This window comes from Falco punctatus, assembly GCF_963210335.1.
Source record: "Falco punctatus genome assembly, chromosome: 7".
Classification (NCBI taxonomy): domain Eukaryota; kingdom Metazoa; phylum Chordata; class Aves; order Falconiformes; family Falconidae; genus Falco; species Falco punctatus.
Genome location: NC_137587.1, coordinates 50,939,931 through 50,966,022, shown reverse-complemented (window position 1 = coordinate 50,966,022; position 26,092 = coordinate 50,939,931). Strand labels below are relative to the sequence as shown.

Genomic DNA, 26,092 nt, shown 5'->3' with positions numbered 1-26,092 from the left:
TAGTCAAGCCAACCTGTGTATGAGCACGTTAGCACACCCAATTAATTTCTCTGCTGTTTCAAGTACTATCAATAGAGAATATTTTCTGCTGCTTTCGTCCAATCTACCAGTTTTAACACACTTTCTAATGTTTTCCTCGAGATATCTATAGACTGTGCTGGGAGTTTTTTCCTGTCAAGACAACTGTAGTTGATTAAATCAAGAAGATGGAAATGAGGGCATATATCTTACAGGATTCCTCTCACACAATCCTGAGTGTTTACAACATGCTCTCCACTGCCTCCCAGTCAGGTTTACACTGAAATCTTCACCCTTCTTTCACAGCCTGGCTAGCTTTTCAGAGCTTTTTTTCTTTTATTCCTTTATTCGTGTTGTTCACTGCCCAAAATCAAATATGGAGTCTTGAAGTTGAGGACTGGGTAGAAAGGAAGGGCGCTCGAGTGACAGAGCCTGCAGACAGACCATGGTTTCAGCAGAGAGTCTCTCTGCTGCTGCTATATCGCTTCACTGCTTCGGCAGCCCGCTGCTTCTGGCAGGGGCCACCTTCCAGCAAAGCCTGAACGGCTGCTGAAAGCTGCAGTTCCTGCTACACAGAGCTCTCAACCAAAACAGAAATCAAAACATGAGCAAACCCAGTGTGGACTCTGGCAAAGATCACCCTCTCTTCATATATAAAAGGGAAGCATTTAGCCTGACCTCATAAAAGAGAGAATTTAAAGAACCATTCTACACTTTGAAATCTTACCCTCAATGGCATGGAAACAAAATGCTGACTTGGGAATTTCAGCAGCTCATTTCACGTTCTGCTCAGCCCGCTGTACTTCCTGAGCATGAATTGGCCATTGCATCATCCCAGGAAAATGAAGGTTATTGGGTCACTGGCTGCCCTTGTAATCTGCTCAGTAAGAAATTTCTCAAGTGTATAGACCAGCGCCCAGAAAAATGTTTAACAAGGTCTGGAAAATTATGCCTGCTTCAAGCAGAGACCTCTTACAAGTTCGCAGGAGGACTACCGTTTGGATGAGTTAGCAGCACACACCCCTGCTATAAACATCACTTAAAGCAGTTCCTTCCAGGAACCATGGAGAGAAATAGCTGAGGGAGAGACTAGATGACTTTAGTAGCTTAGTACCTTTTGTAACATATGGGCCTGTGCTAAATGGAGAAGAATCAGTGTCAAGATTTTCTTGATCCTATTTGCCTCCAGAATATGTCAGGCAAACTTCTCTTACAAAGCCACTCACTCTACCTGCAAACCTGGAGTGCAGGTACGGCTGAAACTTCATGCAAAACAGTATTGCCTCTTCCCTTTTAAGTGATGTATGTTCTCTGGATGTGCTGTATACGAGTCCTTTCTTTTGAGGGACAGAACAGCATCTGCTTTCTCTGGATTGTGTACCAGCCCATAAAGGACAATTTGGTGACTTTGTTCTCCAATTGGATTGCACCATTTCACCAGGGAATAGAGTGTTCCTGCTTACCGGGCAAATGCCATGACAGAGGTTCAACTTACCGACAGTAGAAAAGTGCCGTCACTGTAGAAACACAGATGTGTGGTGCTGTGCAATCTCAGGCTCTGCTGCTGATTTGACTGTGAGCTTGGAGGCTCTCCCCAACCTCTTCTACAGAGCTCCTCTTCACTCAGCTGTGCCTGCTAGTGCTGACAGTCCTGTATGCCTGTGTGACTGATACACTTCTGCTGTCTTTGCACTTGATCGCCGTGGGAGTGTTTGACTGGAAAGCATTTCCTGCTCACATTCATCTGTTCTCACTTTCTCTTTGCCCACAGGAGAGAAGTGAGTTCATGAGGAAGTGAGCATCACAGGAAGTGATTTTGGGTGAAGCTTCACTTTTTCATTTTCCATTTGTTCCTTGCCTGTGGACTGAACATAAAGAAAAGCTCTATCAACCCTAACTGATGTTTCTGGCATACTGATGCTTGGGCCACTTGGCTTTGCTTGAAAGTAGTTGAGAGACTGAAAGGAAGGAGGAAGGCAGAAGCAGGAAAACTTCATCATCATATGATGGATTTCTGGAGGATTTTTCTTCCAGCTGCTGCTCACAGTCCAACTCAGCCTCACAAGCCAAATTAGCTTTGTTAATGTTGCTCCAGGCTTCTTTCCTCCTCTCAAAGATGTTTTGATTTGTTAGCACCTCTTTGGCGTGAAGGTAGTCTGAAACCTGCAGTCTTCAAGGCAGGGTTTGGGCTGCAGTAGAGCAGAAAGTCAGGGCCTTCGCCCCAGAGAGGGAGCACAGAGACGTATGATGCTCCTGCATAGCTAACTCACAGCCACAGATGCTGCTCACACTGTCCAGCTGTAGGGGTATGCGCTGGAAAGCAGTAAGATTGTTCTTCTCTGGGAAGTCTTCCTGATTTCTTCCATTTGTGTCTTGCAGCATCAGCTGGTTCTATGCCTAGAAAAGCTGCTGCTTGTGCTCCATCACCTGATCCCACACCACAACTACTGTTCGCCTCTTCTTCAGCAAGCAATGCTGAACTGTATCACCGGTTTTCTTCAGGCAAAGTGTAAAACTGCAAAAATACCAGTGACCACAATTCCACACAGCATCCTGGTACTACAGAGATAGATTAAATGTCTATAGAGAGACAGAATGATCAAAGCTTGAAAATATTTGTAGAATAATTTCTGGTTAACAAGCCCATTTTTATAATCAGTAACATATGAGAACAAAATGGTGAAGGGGAGCATAGGCTTTGGAAAATGGAGCTTAATACAAAATTATATATTGCATTTTGTTTTTTAAAAAAACAATGTAAGTAGTGTTTAACTGTGATTAGAAGAAATCTAAAACATCTGCAAGAGCTCTTAAATAAACCATAGAAAGTGGGAAGAATTCAACAAATGCTGGGAAACAAAAGAACAAAGAGCTGGCTGGAATTTATGCATCTGCCTTAATATGCTAGGTTTTCCCCTATACTTGTTGTCACTACCACTAAGCAGAAATTGTATTTTCACTATTTCATTGTGTAAAACTTCCATTAATGATCTACAGCTCTCAAGGCTGAGAGCTGAATTTCCTTTACCGTTAAGCTACATGGCTTTGGGCAACTTTCTCTCCATTTTCTTATTGAGCATAGATAATGGCATTCATTTTTCTCAGTAGAGAGATATATTTAGGGTTAACTTGGGCAAAGAGTTAATTTGGCATCACTTCTAAACTGTCCTTAAATAAAAATGATAACAATAATTCAAAAAATCGAATCACCTTCAATGCTAAATTTGCCTCTTGTTAGATTAGCTTTTAACTTACTTTGCTTCTTCTTTATTTGTATCCCCTGAAGACATAAATTCATCTGGGTGAAGTAGTTCAACCAATGAACATCGCCGCCTTTGAACTTAACTTGGAATAGCCCACAATTCAGGTCCAGCACACTTACACAAACTTACGAGTAGCACAGCTAGGCACCATTTCTGCCCCCTTGTTGTGGGAAGAGTTCTGCCCACACCTCTAAAATCCACAGAAGCACAAGAAGTGGAACCAGTACTCATCAGGCATAGGGACATAGGAAAACAAATTATTTCATGTACCTGTGGAGAACTTTTCCTATAATCTGGGAAAAGGTTGGTTGGTTGGTTAGTTGGTTTTCAATAAGAGATGCATTCCTCTTGTGGAATCTAATGTAAGTAGGATTTGGGGGAAAACACCAGTTTGGCACAAAACACTGAAACTGCATTGTAGGAATGGTCAACAAAATAATTTATTTCCATTTAGTTTTCAGCTTGTTGTAGACAGCTCTGTTTAAACTGTTTTTTCAATAAAATCTATTCAGAACAGTATTGCACAGAGGCACGAGACCCAGGAAGTGAAACACTAGAAAGCTTCTTGCCTTTTCCCCTCTCCCAAATTCAGACCAAACTGTGACAGGTTTTCTCATTCTTGCTACGTTTGGCTCAGAATCAACTGCTCTCATCAAGGAAAGGAAACAAAATAGGGAAAATTTCTCAGTTGTGGTAACCTGCAGTGTTAGCTGTAACAGAGAGAAGAGAAAGTCTTCCTCAGAACTATTTTGTTTTTCATATGACTGCTTCTGGTGTCCAGTCTCTCGGTTTAGGACTAATTTGAGATCCTCTATGCAATGTTGATATGAGAAATCCAGCTGTTCAAATGGAGGAAGCTAACACCAAGTCTATGTGTTCCTTCTTGTCAGGATAATTCTTCTTTGAGGTTCAAATCACTGTTGTGATAAGGCATGTAGAGATACCTTTTGTACATAAAAATGAAGTTGTTAACCCTTTTCTCCATTGTCAGAATCATCAGGACTGCAGTCTCACAAAATGCACCTCCTCTGTCCTTATTCAGTTTATCTGCTGTTCCCACAGTGAAGTACTGACCATTCCACATGGTCTTCAACTGCTAACTTGGATGCCAGCAATTGTCATCTTGAAGCACCAGGGAGCTCTGCGCAACCTGTGAAACCCTTCCAAAAGCAGGGCTGTGTAGACTTGCTCCTTCAGAAGTGCCTCTGGCAGGGGCTCAGTTGCCCTAGTGCTGAAGGAGATGCCTCTAGCTATCACACTGGGACCTTCCAAGCACTACTTTAATTTAAAAGGGGGGAAAAAAAGTGTGTGTGTGTTGTGGGGGTGACTACTTGTAGTTTTTGCAGTAAAAATGCAGCATCAAAAAGGTTCTCTGTTGTAATCCAGTTCTTGTGTGTGTGGTGATGAAAACTTGCTGCTACTCAGGCATATGTATCTGCGAAGGCATTTTGGGATGCTGAAGGAGTACCATATTTGGCCACTTCTCTTCATAGTCCCTGCATGGTTGTAGAGAAGGCTTTTGCATCCTGCTGGCATTCCCCGACTACTGCTAAAAGTAGTAGTCTTTCTATCTTTCTAGCAGTAGCTCTGCTTTCTATCTTAAGAGTTGTCAAAAAGCTTTAAAGAGATGCTGACGGTTTTGAAAAAGAAACAGAAAAAAAAGGCTTTCAAAACAACTGAAGTCAGTCTCCGTGCACTTCTCTCCCACCCAGGTAATAAGTATGTTCTCTCAGTTTTCAGCTTTGAACTTGTTTGTATCGTATTTGCTTGTATACATAACTTCTTTAGGAGTTGCTCCAAATTACAGCAGTTCATAGTAAGTTCTGAATTATCTCAGCCCTGAGGTATTTTGCAGTTTGTGTAGCTAAACTGTTATTAAGTGTTGTAATTTTTTCCATTATTGATCTGTTTTGCCTTCCTTCCCAGGGAAATTCAGCGTGTGAAGTAAAGAGGGAGCCATTCAACAAGAGCAGTTTGTCATTGGGGAAGGCCTGGGGCGGTAGTGTAGTGTTGAACAATTTTGAGGAAACATTTTTAGCAACCAATTGGGATCACCAAATCCCTAAGGAAATTAAGGTGTATGGTAGGAAAGACAGTCTTATATTGTGGGCCTAAAGTTCTTGATAAAGAAAGTTAAAAATCAGAGTTTAACTACAGCAGTCTTAAAGCTTTCTGTGCTAAATAGGGTGACAGAGACAGGGCAGAGAAAAGTAAGTAGTAAGTGTATATAAATCTGTTCATCTGCCCCTAAAATCTAATGGAAAGCAAAGCTGGAGACTAAGAAAATCTCATAATTTTTTTTGCTTAATAGACCAAGTAATTTCTCTCAGTCATTTCATGAGATGTCTCTTTAAAAGTCATGTTCAGCATTAGCAGTAAATGTCTATTTGCCAACATTCACACCAGCCACATTTCTAGTAGCTGTTTGCTACTTATTGGTTGCTGTCGTTCCCAGAGGTCCCAGTCACCTTTTTCTGAGTGGATAAAAGTACAATGTTTTCCTGAAAGAATGGGAGAGAATTTGACCATGAAGAGTTGTGTCTGAATACTCTTGCTCCAGTGTTTGGTGCTGGGAAAGGAGGCCCTGCCTGGGACTATACTCCCATCAGCATGCAAACCCTTCTCAGTCCTCTGGAACTGCACACCTCAGTCAAGCCTAGTGTCACACCTCAGGCAGCAGCCAACTCCACCTGTTTCAGAAGAAGGACAAGGAATGTTTTGGTGATTTCTCCATGAGCTAGACATTGTAAGTAAGTACATTTGACTCCCTTCCTTCTTTTGGGATGGGTTCTGTGCTCTCATCTGTGATTCACAAGGAAGGAGAACAGCAATTTGGCATTGCTCTCATCTGCACTGCTAACCTTCTGCAATAGGAGTTCCCTTGGTTGAGTCAAAACTACAAGGTGGCACCGGTAGCTTAGTGTTACACGTAAAGAGGTCTGGCCCTCATAAGAACCATGCAGTTGAAAAGGCTAGTGACTTTCTTTGCCTTTCTACCACAGAGCAATTTTGAAAGCCTCCTGTTTCCAAGAGTAGACAGTGTGGTCTGACGTTAGGGAACAGCTTTCCAAGAAGATCCTGCATCCTTAAAGACCAGATAAAAAGATGCACTGGGCCTATAAAAGAACTGTTGGAAGGGCTGGAGTTTCTCATTTGGTTGTTTGGATTTTCTTTAAACCGAACAAAAACTACACAGGCTGGTCTCTTCAGCACAGGGAAAAGCTGTGTGTAGAAAAAAGAATTTGTATTTCACCGTTAAAAAGGTGACACGTTATCCTGTCATCTCATAGCAATGTCCAGTTTTGTGGCCATCAATGAGCTTTAACCTTCAACGAAACAGACATTTGTAAGATTGACTTGTTATTTAGATAGCTACATGGGTAGGTCTGAAACCCAGTTATGCTTCTTTACATAGAAATGTCAGCAGGGTTGGGAAATTCCCCGTAACATGGTGCACGAGTGCAGAAGTCTTCAATTTCAAACACTGAGTTCTGAGACGGAAGACAGGGTTGATGACAGAGCCATAAGCAGTCTGGTCTGGCTCTGCACTACCCAGTCTGGTAGAGACGCTCCAGGATGTGCTCCACAGCTCCATGCAGCTCTGCCAGGAGACTCTGTCATGCCTGCAGGCTTTGAAGGGGAAGAGGAGAGAAGCCTGTGAGATGTAAGACTTGGACACTCTTCTGTCTTTGCAAGAAACAAAGGGGTGGTGCCACTGACTGAGGGATATGCTGTACCTTGGCCTAGAGGCATCATAGGGTAGCACTTCTGAAAGTATAATGATAAATTTGAACTAGTCTTGATAATAGCTATTGCACTGAGAGAATTCCCAGTCCTTGCCTTGAAGCATGAAGAGCTTATTGTGTTAGGGCTTTTTAATCTTTCCATATTTTGGAACTAAAGATCTAATGAGTTCCTTTTTTGTAAGAAGCTGGGTGGTGTTCTTTGTAATCTGGCAAAATTTCAAGCTGAATAATTGCAGTCTTAATTCTCACCACATTTCCTCCCCTCAACAACAGCGGTGTGGCGTGCTGCTCTGCCTGGAGCTCTTCAAGTGTCAGCTTGTATCACTTGTACAGTCAGAAGTATCACTTCTAGCACAGCAGTTCTAGCGTGCGAAGTGTGTTAGAATCAAAGGCATTGAAAAAGCATCAGCTATTATTTTTAATCAATAGATAAACTACAGCTTGAACCAAGATTCTTCATCCCAAGTGGTTTCAGAGCCCCCATGGAAGAGAGAAGAGCTGCTTGCTTTCTGAGTTTCCCAAAGAGACTTGCTTTTCTCTACTAACTTCTTATCACAGTACCATAAACAAACTGATCAAAGCTGTAACCCTTCCCATGCAACTCCCTTCATTCTCTCCCTTTAGGTGCTCAGGTAGGTGCGTGCACTGTCAGCAGGGACTGTCCTTTGTCTCCTTTCGGAGTCCACTGCAGTGATAAAGGCCAACCTTCAGTGCCACATCGGACATGGTGTCTCACCCAGGAGACAATGTCAGCCAGTTCGACACCTCGCTCTCCCACAGACTTCCTGTGTGACCCGAGTCAAGCCTTTTAGCCCTTACACTTCCTACCCCATCTGTAAAACGGGATAACTGCACATAAACCTCACAGAGACAGGTGGCAAGATGAATGCATTGAAGATTGAGGTGTACTTTGGCCTTACACGGGTCTTCCCCGACAGCTTTGCAGGGATGTGGATCTGAATCTAACTTAGAATGACACCAAGCGATTCTCCTACAGAAGAGGAATCCCAGTGAACTTTGCTGGACAGTGGACTTACCTCTTTGTTTAAAGTTTGTCCATATTTTCTGAAGGACTTCAAAGCAGCCTCTAATTTGTACTCATGTTTTTATCTCTACAGATAATTGCACGTAAACATGATTGAAAAGGACATCCCAGCCCAGTGCCATTCTATCTAGGCAACTACACTGGAAGCATTGCTGCAGCATGCTAGATGTCTACCAGGTCAGTGTGAGGGAACAGGCTGCTATATTAGTATTAGCCAGGAGTGTCCCTATTTCTACTTGCCAAGATTTAAAAACTTAACCTGGAGGCAACAGTAACAACCTGAAGCTTGCTCCCTGCCAGACAGCGCCGTTAAGCATATCTTTATAGAAGGAAGATACAACACTGGTAGGATCACGATAAAAATAACGCCAAGTTATCTAAACTAATCCCCTGTCAAATTCCCTAGATCCTTTAGGCAATGTGTGTGCAGTTAAGATGTTAATTGGTATGGGAATGTGTTGGGTAAGTTACAGGAGTTATTGCTGTTGGAGATATGCTTATCATCCACAGTTCAGTAACACACTTTGTCTGGCACTCGCTGGTGTCAAGTGCTTCAGATGTGTTACTGGGGACAACAGCTACCTGATCTGCTGGTTGTAAATGTTACAGGCTGCTGATTGTCTGCGTGTTTCCTCTGTTGAGATATATGTGCCTTCTGCCAGGACTGAGGGATCTGCACAGCCCAGTACCAACAAGCAAGAAGCCATGACATTCCTGGTACCCTGCTTTTTAATTTTCAGACAGTATGATCTAGACCCCAAGGCTAAGAATCCAAAGTGAGAAAAATTCCCCACCCCTGCAAGAATGGATGATTTGGGAACATAAACAAGTTAGGAATGTCTAGTTTTGAATGCAAGTAGCCAGATGGTTTTTCTTCCTTTTCCTGACTCCTCACACCAACATGAGTCATCTAGAGGAGCACAGGAGTGCAAACGTGCCAAAATGGAATAATGGCCATTTGGGGGTAAGATTTTTGGCAAGACATTCAACCAGTGTAAACTGAAGTGGCTCCATTAGGATCACCGTAACACAGGTTATGCTAGTTTATGCCATCCTGGAGATCTGACCAACTGAATCAACCCTTTAGTACCTACCCCTGAAAGAGAAAAGGAAAATGTAAACCAGATTTTGGAAAATATAAAAGATGAAATCTGCTCAAGTGCGGTTCAGAGGAAAAGTGCAGGGCCACTGGCCAAATCTCTTAACTCTTGCTTCTTTGATAGGCAAAACCAGTCTCAACAGCAGAGAAAACATAACCATACAAACTTGTGGTGCAGCACAATGTTCCAGTCTCAGGCCCTACTGCACTGACCAAATGTACCGCACTCTTAGCACAGTTGATACCTTTGGAAATGCATTGAAAGCCACAGAGGGTTTCCTCCCAAGCATCTGGTTTGCTCTGACACAGTTTTGTAACAGTTATGCTTATCACTGTCGTCTTCCAGTTCTGCCACTCCTCCTCATATAGTTGCCATGGTTGGGACTCTTTCTTTGTGGTTAGCAACTACCTTGACATTGCAAGGTTGCGATTAAATGTCAACAGCACTGCATTTAGAGCAGTCAGTGCAGATGTGGGAGATACTGCTTCAAATTCCTGTCTGATTCCAGTAGTGCAGGGACTTAAAACTGAGTTTCCAATGCCAGAAGTCAGTGGCTATTCCTGGGTAAGTATGGATGTCTGATCTCAGGAACGGGCACGTAAATATAAACATGAGTTCAGCAACACAGTGTTATCCTGCAAGAAATGTCAAATAATCTGCAAAAACATCTTTTTCCTTGTTCATGTCCATAAGCCAGACAGAGCTTGGGTCTACTTAATCATCCGTCTGCACTACCATCTGTTGCTATAGAAGTTCCTGTAATGTTTGGCTTCTATCCTGCATGGGAATCAAATATCCTTGAACTCCACTGGAATTGATGTGAACAAAGGCAGGAGGCAACTTCTCAGTGGGTAAAATTCCTGTAACCAGTAAACACAAGGTTGGGTAAAATCACATGACTGATGTGGAAAGTTAAACATCTGTTAAAAGCTACTGTTCAGCTTTACTAGCAATGCAGCCAGGATTCTCATTTTAAGCAATGGGGCCTGTATATCTCAAAACCATAGTTTGGAGAACTAAATTCTTCCAGATTTGGGAATATCTTGGAATTATATAAATCATATAATCTTTTTATGATAGCTCGATCAGCACACACCCAAAGATTGTCTTTCATTAATACCTCTATAGCTAGCATTCCAGTTGTGCTCTTGCCTCAGCAGTAGAAATCCAACAGTGATAGTTATTACCATAATTTTGTGGGCACAATCAGTGCACAGTAGGATAATATGTTTTGCAATAATAAGGCATATGTGTAAGGCTGTTGCCAGGTGAGCTGCTGAGGCAGCTTTAAAATAGTTCCAGACTGGTGGCTTTTGATTAAAGCTCCATTCTCTAGCTTATTCCAGTGGCCAGGAAGAAGCACTCCAAAACTGACATCATCTTGCTGTCTGCCAGATCCTGCTTACTGTTGCCACTTGCGTCTCGAACAGCCAAACCTCAGCCCTCTTCAGTAGCTGGTAGTAGCCACCAAATTACTATATGGGGAGCTGGGAAAGAGGCATTTTAAAAAAAAAAAAAAAAAAAAAGAGCTACTCAGATTGCCTAAAAGTTCTCTGCGAGCTGAAGGTTTTGGCAATGCCTGTGTTGTGCTTGGGAAGCTTGGATAGCTGAATTGAAGCCACAGCCTCAGTCCTATCTGCATCTGAAGCAGAGTGGTGATAAGAGGGAGAAGTGTTTGCCTAATGGAGCAAAACACCCCTTAATTCTGATTGGCTGTGCATGGCAGGAGTAATCTGTTCTTTGATGCATATTTTTAGCCAAAGGGTGATTGAATCAATTATTTTTTCACTTTTTTTTATATATATATATTCCTGGTAACCCTTGCAGTAATAAACAGGGGTTTATGGCATTCTGACACACACCAGACATCCTGGTGTGTGAAGTTTATCTAAAGTACATGGCGTTAGGATGCTTAGTAGTAATGCTGACGACAAAACTACTGCATTTGTGGTGCCCTGAGCTCACAGGGTAAGTAACATCAGATAATCCCTCTCCTCCCACTCCTGACTGCTGTGGATTCTGACTGTTGCAGCATTCAGGCAATTTTGAGTTCTGAGATTTTATTGTTCTTTTCTAAATAACCAGGCCAGCCTTGGGCATCCGAATTTATCCTACTGCCCTTGGCATTGATGGAGCAAGGTATCTGCTATGATGGATCAGAAAAGTCTGCATATATATACTGTCCCTTGGGAGGAGGCAGAGCATCTGTATTCTTAGATAGTACATTATTTGCAGTCAATTCCTTTATGACAGCCTGCCCATGATGGAAAAACTCTTCTGGTGAGGTACTTAAACACAGATTTATTTTTTGATGGAAGTTAACTGAGGTTGTGATTCCAAAGGCCCACAAACACTGTGTGTAATTAAGCTTTGGCAAAGGCAGATTATATGACTCTGGCACAGAAAAGCTTGCAACTATAAAAGGCAAGAACTGTCCTTTGTTTATTCCCTAGTAAATCAGTGAAGTATGTCATGGTATTTTAGCATCAATTTAGCATATTTTATTTTGCCTTCTAATTTACAGGCCAGTGGAAAATAGAGATTGACCAAGCTGACTAATGACTTAGAGACTGTTCATAAAAAAAGACTGGAAAGAATACAGTTTCTCAGCTCTACAGACAATGGGCAGTACAGTGCATTTATGATGTGGTAATACAAGATTCAGGTGCCACAAGAAAGATAAATATGATTTAAAGCTGTGCTAGCAAGCAATAAACTTGAAATGGCATTTAAACACAGGGGGAAAGTCAGGCTGCATGTACATAAGAGAACTTACTGATATAAACAAGATATCATTGACATCCAGCAGTACTGAAGGTTTCTCTGCAAATGGTTATCAGAAGAATGGTACAGTGCTGATTGAATCACCCATTTCACTGCCAGTGGAATATAACATGTAACTTCATTAGCATTTTAATTTAGATTGGGATTGTAGTTTTGATGATAGACCTCACTTCCTGTGCTTTTGTTTGTATTGTTGGGTGGCCTTGAGGCACAGAAACTGGGTACCTTTTTAAATGAAAGGAGATGTGGTCAGACCACAAGCAGGCATTCAGTCCACACAAGACTAGAGAAAGTCTGAAATAAAATTCCCTAAAGTGTATATAGGGCAAACTCTGGTTCTTAGTACCAGATTATTTGCTCTACAAATCTGTTATGTTTTACACCACTCTACTTGCTAATGTAGATACAATTGTACTTGACTATCAGTACACACACATGCACGCACATATATATATATATATATATATATGTCCATATATAAATAGCCTCCCTCAGTCATGCTTTTAGTTTTATTGAGTTGGATATCTAGCTAGCACAAGTCAGTGTCATTTCACTGAAACCTGCTGCTATCAGTAAATATTATTTCCTAAATATTTCAGTAGCTTTATAGTCAGCTGAGTTTGCCAGCTACTGTGCCATGTTCTTTAAAATATGAGCGGTAGCCAGCCCAAGGAGAGGTTGCTGGAGCTGTTGTAAGTAGCAGGATTCCCAGTCCCAAAGCTGAGGAAACCAAAATTCAAAGAATGTGGTTGGCAGAGAAGTATATGTTTTGATTGCTTCTTTGTACTCAGCCTTAATGGGACCAGCAGGCTGTGTAGATGTCCACCTCTTCGTGTGGACTGAGGTGGGCAGTTTAGTATAATGTTTCTTGGCTCTCTCATAAAAATACCTATTAAATGGATTAATTGCATGCAAAAATGAATGACAAGATTAAACCCTGTCACAGGAATACGAGATGAACCTTCAGAAGGAATAAAAGTATTTCCATATTAAGCGACATACTAAAAATAAAGCTCACGAAATGGGATGTCAGAAGTAGAGGAGTTCATATTTGTCATTAATGCCTAGTTACAAGAACAACAGCACATTCACTGTCCTTTAAAAGGAAGTTAACATTGGATAAGGAAATGTGGGAAGGTGTGAGACTGCAATTTATAAATGGGGTTAATGACAAAAGACCATGGTCTTACTTTCCCTGAAGTCTTTGACAACGGCAGGTTTGGAGGATAACTGTTTAACTTCAGATGTAATCTAACTTGCTCTGGTATTTACAGCTTTTCCACTCAGACTACTGTGAAGGAATAACTTCGAAAAAGTAATTTCAGATGGGAAAAGAAAATGTTCAAAATAAAAATTTCCATCACAGCATTTTGCAAGAGTTTTGACCTGTCCTGTCATTGTCTAAGATAAGATTTCAAATAGTCCCAATATGAGAAGGGCAACGCAGTGTTCACTCACACTTCCTTATTCAGCTTGAGAGAGCAGCCAGAACCTCAACACGCTGAGAAATCCCAAGTATGGCTATGAAATCGTATCTGCCAGGACTGACTGCAGCTGTGAGCTCAGTGTGATGCTTTTGCCTCTCTTCAGAAGCTGCCTGCCAAGACCTATCACTCACACTGGTATCCTAAAGGCGAGACGTAGGGCTGTGCAGCTCTTGGCTGGCTCATTAGGACTGAACTCCATCAAAGGATGCTGGTCCCTTATGTGTGCATGTTTGCCATTCGCTTTCTTTGATCATTGTGTGAGTTGCCATTTGTGGTAGCCGTGTCACTTGTGTTAAAATAAACACTGAATTATATATGCAGCCAACAGCAGCTTTAATGTAGGCAGGCACCCTTTTAACATTCAAAGAGGGGAGAACGCACAGGTAGAATGAACCATGGCTCTTTGTAAACTCTTTTTCCACCACAGCAATTGTTTTGAAGTGGGAATGATCTCTAGGGGTGCTCCAACTTCTGCACATGCCTGTGTCAATTACAAAAAAACCCCTACATCTTCAGGATCCCAGAGAAGTGTGAAGTGATGGACATCCTGGGCCTAATTCTGAAGTCACTTACCCAAGCATAATTGAAAGTAATTCAGCTGAAGTCTATGAAGTCATTCTGGCATGAAATGGCTTGCAAGATCAGAATCAAGACTTTCCCTTTGTCATTAAGACATTTTAACTGGAGCTACTTGTGATCAGAAGGGAAGTAAAAACAAGAGCAAAACTCTGCCTCAAGCAAACATCCTGAAAGACTTGACTTTCTTTTTCTGCATTGGGAAAGAATGAGCTTATTTCAAATTTACACCAGGGAGAGTCAGCTTCTGAATCAAGTGTTGGACCCTTCCTCTCCACTACAACTGTCATTTAAGCTACCATCTGCCTTAAGTGACATTTTGGTTAAACGCTTAAAGATCAGTCCATAGTCTACATGTGATTATTGACTATGCAGGGGAATTGCATTTGGGAAAACATGCATACAATTATCTTACAGGTCTCCTTTCCCGACAGTGTAGAACTGGCATCCCATTCCTACACATTGTTCCTTTTCTACAGGATCCAATGACTTACAAAATCTTTTGCTCTTTTCCAGCAAGCTTTTGCTGAACTTCTATGCTCCTTCTTAAAATGGTGCTTTTATTCCTTTAATAGCAAAAATCATAACTGTTACACATTCTGAGAAACGGTCCCCTTTCAGGAGCAGCATCCAGTCCTCTCTGCATGCTGTCTACTGCTGCAGCTTTATTCTCCATGCCTCTTAATTGGCCCAGTTGGTATTTCCAGTTGTGCTGGTTGTACCTCACACCATCCCCTCTTTTTGTCTGGTCTTTTCTCAGAGTCCATGACAGCCCTGTAGTACTTACTTTCAACCTTAATCTTATAAGCCTCTGATTTGTAGTGTAGATACATTCTCCACTTGAGTCCTGTAAGCTCTCACTGCTGTCCTAAAACTCCATTCTTGTGGCCAGAGTATATCTATTTTTCAATGTCTATCTAATATTTCCTCAGTCTTCATCTGCCAAGTACAATTCTACTCTTTTATGGCTTTTTCTTTACTTCTCCACTCCATTCCCTGTTTAACCTACTGCCTTTGCTTCAACCAAGCCTCTCACTGTAAAAGAAAAATTAGGTCAACACTGCAGAAGCAGTGGAGACAAAACTAACAATGTTACAGAGGTCCCAAACTTCCTTTTGAGTGTCTCTGTGCAACACTGAATCAAGACTGGTGGTAGCATTCCAGTGGTCCTACAGGTTCCACAGGGATCAGCTGTCTCCCAGAGAGGTCAGTTCTTCAGGACAGAGGCCATTTTAACCCTCAATCTGCCTAAGGGCGTTGGAGCCACACATCGTGGGCCATAATTCTAAATACAAGCCTATGTACCGCACAAACTTTTGTTAAGAGAAGCACTGAAAAGCTTTTTGAATACCCCTAGTAAATCTGTTTGGTTTAACTAGACTACCAGCCAAAAGTAGTACTGATGGGGAAAAGATGACTCAGAACACCAGGACTTGCTAGAAGTCAGAAGGTAAGCAGAAAGCTGGATTTGTAGTTGAATCTCAGTGCATATGTTTCCAGGCCACCATCTTACCTATTAGCATAATTGTAGATGTCCTATTCTCAACGATGTATTTTTATTTTCTGTTAATTAGTTCTGTCCCTTTGTTTTGAACAACTGTTCCCTCAATCAGGACAGCTGCACAGTTTGGATGAAAAGCCACCCACAAGTGTATCCCAACTGGAGCTGTGGTAATTAAACCCAAATAATTAAGATGTTCATGAGTGGCAAGTGAAATCTCTGGAAACTGGCAATAAATTATTTTGTGCAGGCTTATGTCACAGTGGGCTGGAAGCCAGAGCCGCTGCATGTCTGCAAGCGTGTGCAGAGAGCTCACTTCTTCAGTTTTGTCAGGGAGGAACAGATCAGTATGCAAATGTCAGCTTCCTCATTAAGCCCCACTTTCATGGGTTATTAAACAAATAAAACCCCCACAAAATAAGCCACAGAAATCTTTTGAAATGTTATTACCAATTTAAACCATTTTTTGAGACGAAAAGAAAAGTACTGTCAAATTAACTTGTATACTAAGCTCTCAGCAGATGTGATTTGAATGCTAAGTTATTAACCACAGTACAACTGTATTTATACTGAAAATTGCATTTGACCCTTCCAAAAAGCTTCAGATGCATGCCACACTCAGTCCCATGGTGCTGTGGATATACTTGAAACTGCGTAAATGTTGTTTAATTCTTCCATTTAGCTTATGAAACCTCTGTGGATACAGTGCACTGGACTGTAGCCCAGACTTTAATATTCAGTCTGAAGCCTTACAGGGAGACTTCTGGAAAGTGTTTTTGGCATTGACAGACTTCTTTCTTACCTGCCCATATTAGACCAAAGAAATGCTGGCAAAAAGTATGACTCAGGCACTCTGAAAACTCCAGAGTGTAAGAATGTTGGCTATATTCAACTCGGTCATGGTGTAAAAAGGAAGGGGAAAAACCATCTTAATTCCCTACAGTCCAGATATAAATCATAGAAGATAGTTCTTGTCAGCAAACTGAGGCTAAATTCATGAATTGTGGAGTAACAAGACTCCTTTCCTTACCTAAACTCTCTGTTCTAAGACATAACTTCATTCTCCACATCAGCTGAAATCTTTAGCTCCTGCAAGTGGAAGGTTAGCAGGCAGACCTGAAGAGGGTTAATCTCAGCGGCATAAACAGGCAGGGCCTGATTTTCCTTCCAAGCATTTCCTAGACTCCAATAGTAAAATTCTAGTGGATGGAGTCTACCTAGTGTTGTTAAAGAAAATAAGACTATAGCAGATGATTGCCTCATTTCCTAAGATCAATAGGAGTAACCTACTGCAGTGATCTTAGTAAAGAATAGTGGGCTAGAAACCAGTTTTCCTTTAAAAAAAGAGCTCTTAACCTGTAACCATTCAAGTTCCATTTTCTTAACCCAACTGCCAGGACCCAAGGAACAGGCAAGAAAACAAAAAGAAGAAAGAAAAAAAAGCAGACAAGAAATGGTTCTGCTTATCAGTGATGTAGCAAAAAAAAACCCTCATCTGAATCCAGAAGGAGGCTATTTTACAGAGTGCTTTGGTCACATGCAGCACACACACAAACATTTCCTAAACCGGAGACGGGTATTAGATCCCTGATGAAAGATGTGAAACACTGAAAGCACTTCTTTTTCACTGCCTCAGTTCAGCCTAGAAGTACACTGGGCTTGTCAGAGCCTGCACGCCAGTACTTGGTCGCGCATTGGCAGGCAGCCGGGCTGCAGCTCGGAGGAGCCTGGGAGTGCTGCTCCCATTCCGGGCTGCCATCTGCCGGCACCTGCTCCCTTACCTCTGCCTCTGGCACCGGGGGGGATCCTCTCGGGGGCTCTTAGCGTCTCGCCACATCCTCCCCTAAGCTTCTGTGAGGCAGAAGGCTATCCAAGGGGTCTGAAAAAAGGAGCTGACCTGTCCCCTCATGCAAACTTTGGACCAGAGGCTCTGAGCAGCAGTAGTGATGGAAAAATAATACACGTAGTAGTGGACTATGGTTTGCACAGAGCAAGGTTGAACACCTTGTCTCATGATGCTCTTGAAATTACTACGTGGAAGGCTGATAGGCCCTTATCTAGTTAGTGAAGTTTGCTTGCCTCACTTGAGAAATATGTGAATGTATTCCTATTTTCATATAATACTCTAACAATATTTTTTAAGACACTAAGCCACACTAGCTCTCTTAATTCATTCAGTAAATTGTGTGTGGACATGTTTGGGCACAACTGTTTGGAAAACTACTTAATAGAGGAAAAAAATCTCTGTATTTTGGCACTAAAACTCTAGCGTACCCTACATTTTCAGGAGGTTTTGTATCCTATGATTCTGTAGATACTAGAAAGCGATTCTTTTCTGCACAGATACTGTTTTTAATAACCCTAATATAATACAGAACTTTTTTGTTGGTGGTGGTGGTCCTGACATTAGACAAGTCTTTACTCAGATTTGCACAGTGGGCAGCAGATAAATACCTGATACTGTTTTAGTGACTATTCTACCAACCCTGAGGAGCCATTGCTGATCTTTCTAGGCTAGCCAGCTAGGTGACTATAAACGTGTGGGTCATCATACTGCTCCGAAATGAGCAGATGATTTAAGCACAACTTTTTGAGCTGCCACATGTGATCAAAACTCTCTGAAAGTTCGGGATCCTTAAAGTGAAGTTTATCCTACCTCACAGGAAACAGATACAGTCAAGTAAATTATTCCAGAGCAGAGAAAGGGAAGAAAGCTAGGCTGATAGCCACTGTCTCAAGTTTATATGGAACAAATAATGGGATTTCTATGTCTGGTATTCAAAATCTTACCTCACATGTTATTTCCCTGCAGGTAAGTGTCTCAGAGGTGACTCCAGGTGAGCTAGGTTCTGGACTCTGCTCCTTGCAAGGCCTGGCATATTTTACCTGGCTGGGGCTTGGACAGGCAAGCATCGACTCATCTCATTAAAGCAAGGTAAGGACACACCTTGCCAAAGCCTCATAAGACGTGATTGTTCCTGCCATTCAGTCTGCCGATCTGCCAAAGCTTACTGCCCTCACGACAGAGCTGTCAGAAAGCAACAGGCTGTGCTTGAGCCCTGCCCTTGCACAAGCTGGTATCTTTGCTCCATCAATACCCATTTTTGTGGTAAACTAAACTGGATTACATACTGGAGCCACTGAAGTACAGGGACACAGCGCCTCTTCTGCTCTCTGTGCTGTGGGTGATGCTGGTGCTGGCACGGAGGCAGGGCACCCAGATGGGGCTGATAATGTTTCAAACCACTGTGGCAAGCATCTCTGGAGTGCAGTCAATGCCTGTGCGGCCATTTCACAATCTTCCTGGGCCACCAAGCTCTGATCTTTACAACAGCACAATAGCCTGCTTTATCTATATACTTTAGAAAGATTTTGTGGCTGATACTGTATAACACAACCCACGTGTTGCTGAGCAAAATGGCGCTTTCACTGCCCCTTTCCTCTGTGGGTTTTGGCATGCAGGTCTTTCTGTGTAAACGTCGCTGCATCCCCCATGATGCCGGTGGGCACGTGAACACCTGGGCAGTTCCTCCGAACCCACCCAGCCCGCGGTGGACGCGTGTGGCCAGCGCTGCCTCTGGCAGGCCATGGCTGGGGCCATGAGGCCTGGCTGCCTGCTGGCCGGGCCCACCGGCCTCCTCAGCCAAACTCACGGTTCTTTCTGCCAGCATGAAGGGGACCTGGCAGCAGTTTCCTCCCTCTAACGTCTTTTCAAGCTTTAAACAAAAGAGCTCTGACACTTCTTCTCCTCCCAGGCTTCTTCTCCCTTTTGTGAGGTGAAAAACGGTCTTTTCTGGGCCACGATTTCCTCCTGCCTTTTGTACCCCTGCCTGACTGGACACGCTGCTTTTCCCTCCCTTGTGAGACTGGGAGCAGGGCGAAAGCACAGCAGAGAACGGGGGGCACACACTGAGGAGCCGGTCTGGGTGGAGGGGACATGGTGGCAGGACCCCACCTCGGTGCCATGCCCCAGCTGCACCGCTTCCCTCCACCTGTGTGGCCATGTCACCAAGGGCCAGCATGTGGCGAGGCCCTGAGGCGAAGGGACTGGCTCCCCGCCAGCCAAGCAGCCTTCGCAACCGTTCCCAGAGCTTGAGGGAGCCCTTCAAGCTGGCAGACCCGTCTCCTCCTCCACCCCTGGTATTTGGGGTGCCCCTCTGAAGAAATGGGAGACAGTCCTTCCAGCTAGCTTCATGGAGGCCATACCCATAAAATGGCAGCTGTTGGACAGGGCTGGGTTTGGCCCAGCAGCCCAGATGCGTCAGCCTGACAGGATTAGGGAAGGTTGCTGGTTAATTAAATGTTTTACTGGTATTTTTGTACATGGTGGCGTGTGCTGTTAACAGTTTTATGGGCTACTGGGTAGAGCAGACTTCCTAAGTTAGTGCTTGCTGAGGTTTTTCCTAAGCCCAGGCCTACCTCTAGGCACATACCTATTCAACGAACTGGGCCCAAGATGAACTGAGGCCATTATGAAGGTGACCTGTGTATGACTTGCTTTATTTTTTATGTAAGTTAACAGGATAAAGAGCATGAGGAAACAGCAACAGGCTGCTCAGTGAAGTTACTACAGGAGGTGCTGCAAGAGGAAGGAGCTACACTCTCCTATCTGGCTGAATGACTGCTATTCATAGTAGCACAAATGCAGAACCCTAAGGAAGGAGCACAGCAGACACCAAACTGGCAAAATACAGAAGGTAAGAACAAAAGGAAACTGTGAGATCACCTCTGAGATGCAGAGCTGTTTGCTGGTGCTAGTTTGCCGTGTGAAGATGGGATATTTATTGCTCTTTTCTTTCACAAATCCCAGCCCAACACACCAGCAGAGCAATACTGGTCTCTGCTTGGAATTGCTGTGGGGAGGGCTTTTTTTTCCCTGGTTTCTGACTTGTTCTGTTACTTCTAGGCCAGAGCAGTTTCTCGCACACTCGCTGCTAGTGTTGGAGGGGCACTGACCCGCGCTGTCCCCAGACTTCCAGAGCATAGGCATACTTCAGGAGTGAGCAGTGCAAGATTTGTACTATAGCAGAAATTCTCACAGAAACAAAATCATTGCTCTTTGATTATGGTCCCTGTACTAGCATATAACAAGCTGTACAGGTTAGCTACAGCTACCAGAAATACTCCACCCTCTTACAAGGTGTTGAACTAGTTGAGGGAGGAAGAGTTACATTCATTTTGCAGAATCCTTTTGAGGCATATAAGGAAAAAAGGAGTAGCTTTCTGAAGGCAGAAGATACGTAGTTTCCTCAAAGGGAAAGCCTAGAAGATAAAAACTCAAGACACCTTTTGTTCTCATTATCTTTCTTTGTTACCACATCAAAGCTGTAGAAAGGAGTTTTGATGGAGGAAAATACATACTGTTTAATTTACAGCATTTTGGTAAAGAGTATTAACTGTATTTGAAATGTGTGCCCTTTCCATTTGGTAAAGGCTGGTTTTGGGGAGCGGTTCCAGTACTGATCTAATGCCTTCTCCCCATTAAGGATTTCATACCATTAAAATTGTGTGATTCACCAAATGTCATACTCCAAATAAAATGAAGTTGCATGAAAGAATTAAAACAACGTCAGCAGTGACTTCACGCCAAATAGAGTTTCTCATTCATATCCAGAGCAGCAGCTTGCACTGCCAGCCTTTGTGGGTAGCTGTGGCATTTTCACTATGTATTGTTCAGTGGGCGCACCTCCAGTATCATATTTAAACTGTGATTTTTGTCAGAAGTGCCACCCTGGGTTTGATATATTAATTTACTTTTTTTAAGGAGTATAGAAAAGTGCTGACACCAGGAGTGCATCTAAACCAACCCCAAATCTCAGCCAAGCACAAACCACCTATTCTTCACCTTCTTTCTCCTTTGCCAAATGTGTTCTGACTCAAATAGACCCCAATCAAATACCCCAGTTCTTAACATTAATTTCCGAGCACAGGGTTTTTTTCTAAAAATTGGATTTGAGTTTTGCAGCTTACTCACAGCTTCTATTTCTGTCAAGAAATTTCTAATACAGGTTTCCTGAGAAGCTTTGAAATGTTGAAGAAGCCTTCAAAGCTACAGCAAAGACTGGCACATTTCAGTGGGTATCAGAACAGGTCTTGTGTAAGGAGGAGATGAGAGGTAATTGAGCTGGGTGGAGTAAATTTCAGGCTGGATATCCATCTCATGATTTTACTTGGCTTAACAGTGGTGGTGCTAATACCACTCTAATACTGTGATTCTGAATGTATGTCCTAGCAAATTCAAAACTACAACTTTAGATTTGCAAGAAGAAAACACTGATGTTATCATAATGGTGTTAGTCTGTCAGTCGGCCTCCTGTTAGAGCTGTGGTGTCTAAGAGGCAGGAGGCTTGCGGTCTTCCCTTCTTCCCAGCCAGCTGAGGTTTTCTGTGCTTAGGCACTTTGCCATGCTGTGGATGTTCTTGGGCCTGGAGATACCCAGTTCTGCAGAGATCTAGGGAAATCGAAGTTGCAGTTCCACATCCTCTGCCTTGCAGTGTAGTCCTGAAGAGCAAGACTGCAAGCTTCCCTGCTGAGATCACGTTGACTAAACAACACAGGCTTCTGGTAGGAGAAGCGTGCGTGTCAGCTGACTCCTAACAGAAGTGCCCCCCCCAACCACATTGGTCTTTTTGTCTGAGGATTTAAAAGTTTGAAAACCTCTGTGATTACAGTATCCTTTGAGGGATAGTGTCAGAATCTCTGGAAGACTTGAATTATTTTAATTTTTTTTTGGCCCACCCCTACCCTAGCTGTAGTCCACTTTTTTGCGAGTTTATTTGCCTGCTTTCTTCTTGTGTCATAGTGTCCTGAAGCTCTGCCTGCTGCTGCTGTACTAGTTTAAGTTGTCTGACTGCTTTGGGGCTTCTGTGGATAGTGGGCTTTAACAGGATAAAAATTTAATGTTACACAGAGCTCACAGGAGACCATTTCTGCACACCTTCTATTACTGAATTCTCTCCAAATGATTCACACTGATCAGGATCTTGTTTGCATTGCCCCCTCTTGCTCAGGGTGTCTTTACTTATCTTGGAATGTGACAAGGGCAGAGAAAAACCATTCCTGAGTCAATATTAAGTATCTTTCTACACTGGGTCTTGTTCTTTACAAAGTGTTTGTTTTGGGGGAGCCTTGAAATCAAATTCTGTCAAGCTCCTACTTTCCCTGTATGAATGGCCCCCTAAGTATAAGGCACTATAGCCTAAAAGCCTATGTCTGTTTAACAAGAGGCAGACATAACCAAAGAACTGGTCTGCAGTGCCAGAAAACCTGGACTTTGTTCCTTCCATCCACCATTTGAGCAGCCTTTCCCTATCAGATATCTACCTGGAGGGCAAACAGTTGTGCAAAGAGGTGATGTTTTTCTCCCATCTCCAAAACAACTTAGAGCTTTAGAGAATGCTTTAGCTGAAATAAGTATGTCCAGCCTCCTGAGTAAAATTACCTCCCTCTCCCGCAGACCTGCCAAGCACACTGCATTTTGCTACATACCTATCACTGCAAGGTGATGAAAAGTGGGGCAGTGTCTCATAGGCAGGCTGTCAGAGTGGAAAGATTTTCAGTTTGAAAGATTAATGGTGAGAAAGGGCTGGAAAGGGGAGGCTTTAGGCAGATGGTTTTCTCACAAGTTTATAAAAACTTCTCCTATGCCTCCTTTCATTTTTAGAAATTTTGTATCTACAGATCAAGCACACGTATCCTTTGAACAGAACTTTGCGAGGCAGTGCATCTCTTGCTGTGGAACATAAATGCATACAGCTTTTTAGCTCCAGCTTCATCCTATTTTGATATGGAAGTTTTAATCTGGCAACTGAGGTTTGAGTGTTTGTAGCTCTAGTTTGCTTATGAATGTGCAGTCCAAACAGGCCGTGCTGTGAGATGCCGTTCTGAAAAGCCTCAGTATTTAGTTTGTCAGGCTTGCTTACTCCACACCTTGCTTCTGTCAGTGAAGGTGAGGCCAAAGTTGTTCTGGGTGAATATGGGATTCCTTAGACTCCCTATATGAATGCATTGATGAATCCAGCCCCCGAAAGGTCACTTTGTTGCAAAAGCTTTCTCTGATATAGGGGCAAAAAAAAAAAAAAGAAAGGGGGAGTGGGGGAGCGGAAGCTGTTTGGTTGAGCTTTTACGTAGACAAAATTCTTAAAGTCTGGGTAAAGTTGGCTTCCCTAACTATTTTTCAGAGCATGCTAATACAGCTGGGCTATCACAGGTCTTGTTGCAAAGATCCATGAAATGGGATCCCCTTTCCTGGCAACAGACGATACTTGCCCCTGCCAAGTCCTTCTGCTGGGCCCAACCAGACTGCAGCCAGCTCCTGCACTTCAATTACATCTTTTCTTGACAGCCCCCACCATTGCCAAAGGTGAACCCTAAAAGTCTAGTCTGCTGACGACCCCATTTGTTAGCAGAAATTAGTCTCATGATCAGGAGTTTCCTGGAGAAGTCCCTGGAGCGAGTGTGCTGCTGTGACATTCAGCATGCAAGAGCGATGTGCTGCATCAGGCTGTTTAGGAAGCCTACAATCTATTTCCCAGTAACAGATTAACCCAGTGATGTCCAAGATCATCTTCCCTGGACTGCTAAAATTCAGGCCGTGAAACTTAATTGTACCAGACCCCTGATTAAAACTGTCATGTCCTTTTAGTATTTCAATGCATGTTTTATTTACCACTGTAAAAATTACACTTCTGGAACAATTCCTAGTTAGTAGAACTGATTTTCCCATTCTTAGTTACAAACAACCAAGTAGCTTGAGCTTGAAATTCCTGCATGTCTTAAAGGATCTCTAGCATCGTTCTACTATGCACTTAAAGAACAGTTGCCTCAAACAGAGAAGGGGCAAGAGGTTTACTGCATTCTTTGTGAGCTGTTTAAATTCCATGTAAGGTTGAGGTCAGTTTGCTAAGGGCGAGTGAAAGATTTTATGACTGATGGAAGATGTGTGGAATCAGTGTAGAAAATAGCTTTCTTAACAAGTGGTTAATTAAAACGCAAATGTCTGATGACGTGAACAGAAAACTGTCTCATCCCACTCATCACTTTCCACTATACCATGGTCACAGAAAAATGTTCTGTATTCAGAAAAGCAGTGCCTGGCTGCAGTTCTTCCCTTGCCCCTTATTTTATAAATAAATAAATTTTAAAAAACAACCCAAAGCTGTAACATCAGGGCACCTTATTTCTGTTGTACACTTCATATTACTCTCCTTACTAAGTGGCTATTTCATAGGCACTTTTCCCTTGTGCTGGCAGGTGAGGATCTGGATGACAGCTTTAAGTACCTATGCCTGATAACAGCAGCCCGTTGGCTGTGTGTTGGCTCAGCCCCATAATATCCTTCCCTGTGGACTGTCCCAAGCAAGGCGAGAACGAGTTAGCATGCAGGCCTGTATCTGGTGTGCTCTTGAGCTTGGGAGTATTTTATAGAGGAAGGGCAGCGGAGAATCAGGATCTGCTGTCAGGCAAGTCACTTGATTTATTGTTCTAGGAATTAAGCCCTTTCTTTGAGTTCTGACATATCTCAAATTCAGATAAAATGATAATGAAATGTCCTTTTTTCTCTCCACTGTCAGCGGTTGAGATTTGATGCTGTGCACAGCTCACTGGTGTATCTTGATTCTCTGCTGAGCAACACCTTCAAAAATTGCCAGCATGGAGCAGTGATTTGGGACCTGTCTTCCTCAGCCTGTAGGGAGTGTGGATTACTTCTCCAAGCAATGGCAGAAGATAAACATCACAAGGAAAGGGGGATGGATAATATTGGCATAAGGTTACCAGCTGGAGGCAGGCCTTACAGCAGAAACAATTGCCAAGATAGACAGCATTGTTGCCTGACCAGCAATTGAACCACCCTACTGAAGGCGAGTGGGCTGGTTAAAAGGACGTGGTTCTACAGTACGGTATGAGTGGTGGTGGTGGTGTGTCTTCTTGGTGTGGTGACCTGGCTGCTGTACATGTGCAGCACCAGCTTCAGTGGCCTGTAATTGAGGAAAGAAGGGAACCTAGAATGTCATACCTAACATCTATGACACATCTGAAAAGTAAGATGTGGGCAGAGATGAACCTAAAATGGATCCAAATTTCTCAAATGTTTCTTGATTAGCTGATAGGTGGAAGACCAGTTGTTAACAATTTATTAAAATACTGAACAAGTAAGGAAAAGGCAACACATGTTTGCTGAGTACGGCTGTACATTTAAAACCTGACAGGCACATGCTTTTGTTTACTCTCTTCACTGATTCAATTACCACATGCATAGATCGAAACTCCAATAAATAAATGGATACATCAAAAACACAGTTATGCTGCTTAAAGAAATCACAAGATGTCTTTCAAATATAATCATCAAGACATGCTCTGCATCAAAGAGAACTTTAAATGCTATCAGGAAGGTCTAATTGAAACCGCATCAATACTATATCGTGGAAGTTGAGAAGATTAAATAGAGAGGCTTTCAGAAATCATGCAAGCAACTTGAATTGCTGACACACATAGAGGAGATAAGGTATGTGTATTCTGATTTCCTGGCAATAAGAATCTTAAGTGAAAACTGTTGAGCGAAACTACACAGTG

The 26,092-nt window shown here is 42.8% G+C and overlaps 1 long non-coding RNA gene across 2 annotated transcripts in view; it reads right to left on the bottom strand.

The window, feature by feature from the left end:
* The window catches only part of LOC308067210, a 29,249-nt gene extending 3,157 nt beyond the window's left edge, over nucleotides 1-26,092 (bottom strand). For both annotated transcript variants that reach the window (XR_013929492.1, XR_013929493.1), the window contains exon 1: nucleotides 1,514-26,092. This is a non-coding gene — a long non-coding RNA (uncharacterized lncRNA). The remainder of the gene's footprint in view (nucleotides 1-1,513) is intronic.